Source organism: Anomaloglossus baeobatrachus, unplaced genomic scaffold (assembly GCF_048569485.1).
Source record: "Anomaloglossus baeobatrachus isolate aAnoBae1 unplaced genomic scaffold, aAnoBae1.hap1 Scaffold_2855, whole genome shotgun sequence".
Lineage (NCBI taxonomy): Eukaryota > Metazoa > Chordata > Amphibia > Anura > Aromobatidae > Anomaloglossus > Anomaloglossus baeobatrachus.
In genome coordinates, this window is record NW_027442319.1 from 26,699 (window position 1) to 28,605 (window position 1,907).

A 1,907-nucleotide genomic window follows, 5' to 3' on the forward strand; every position below is an offset into this window, starting at 1 on the left:
TCATCGTCCACCCCTTGTTGAGACACGTTGCCAACTTCGTGAGAACGTGGCTGCTCAAATATTTGGCCATCTGTACATACGATCTCCTCATGACCCACTTCAACATGAGCTGGCGAGAGGCCAGAATGTGCGAATGGAAACGTGAACAGCTCTTCCGAGTGTCCAAGTGTGGGATCATTAATGTCCGAGGACGTGTACTCAGCCTTGTGGTAGGAAGGAGGATCAGGTTCTGAAATGTGCGGTGCAGTATCACGGCTACTGACACTTGACCGTGTGGAAGACAGAGTGTTTGTGGTGGTGCCAATCTGACTGGAAGCATTATCCGCTATCCAACTAACAACCTGTTGACACTGGTCTTGGTTCAAGAGCGGTGTACTGCTGCGGTCACCAAGAATTTGGGACAGGACGTGCGAGCGACTAGATGTGGCCCTTTGTTGTGGCAAAATTAGAGCTTGCCCACGACCTCGGCCTCTGCCTGCACCACCATCACGTCCACTTCCTTGTTCCTTGCCAACGCCCTTGCGCATTTTGCAATGCTGTGCTGACGTGTATTCACTAGACTTGGGCGTTATATCAAAGTTTGTGCAAATTGTGCACCTGTACGCTGCCACCGACAGGCACACACGTGCGGTTTTTAAATGCAAGCACGGACGCACTAAGAACCTAACAGGTTTTAGGAGCAAAAATTAATGATGAGAACTCTGACACTATCAGCCACTGCTGACTGACGTGTATTATACACTACACTTGTGCGTTATATAATAGTTTGGTAAAAACGCACACAAGTGCACCTGTACGCTGCCACCGACAGGCACACACGTGCGGTTTTTAAATGCAAGCACGGACGCACTAAGAACCTAACACAGGTTTTAGGAGCAAAAATTAATGACGAGAACTCTGACACTATCAGCCACTGCTGACTGACGTGTATTATACACTACACTTGTGCGTTATATAATAGTTTGGTAAAAACGCACACAAGTGCACCTGTACGCTGCCACCGACAGGCACACACGTGCGGTTTTTAAATGCAAGCACGGACGCACTAAGAACCTAACACAGGTTTTAGGAGCAAAAATTAATGACGAGAACTCTGACACTATCAGCCACTGCTGACTGACGTGTATTATACACTACACTTGTGCGTTATATAATAGTTTGGTAAAAACGCACACAAGTGCACCTGTACGCTGCCACCGACAGGCACACACGTGCGGTTTTTAAATGCAAGCACGGACGCACTAAGAACCTAACACAGGTTTTAGGAGCAAAAATTAATGACGAGAACTCTGACACTATCAGCCACTGCTGACTGACGTGTATTATACACTACACTTGTGCGTTATATAATAGTTTGGTAAAAACGCACACAAGTGCACCTGTACGCTGCCACCGACAGGCACACACGTGCGGTTTTTAAATGCAAGCACGGACGCACTAAGAACCTAACACAGGTTTTAGGAGCAAAAATTAATGACGAGAACTCTGACACTATCAGCCACTGCTGACTGACGTGTATTATACACTACACTTGTGCGTTATATAATAGTTTGGTAAAAACGCACACAAGTGCACCTGTACGCTGCCACCGACAGGCACACACGTGCAGTTTTTAAATGCAAGCACGGACGCACTAAGAACCTAACACAGGTTTTAGGAGCAAAAATTAATGACGAGAACTCTGACACTATCAGCCACTGCTGACTGACGTGTATTATACACTACACTTGTGCGTTATATAATAGTTTGGTAAAAACGCACACAAGTGCACCTGTACGCTGCCACCGACAGGCACACACGTGCGGTTTTTAAATGCAAGCACGGACGCACTAAGAACCTAACACAGGTTTTAGGAGCAAAAATTAATGACGAGAACTCTGACACTATCAGCCACTGCTGACTGACGT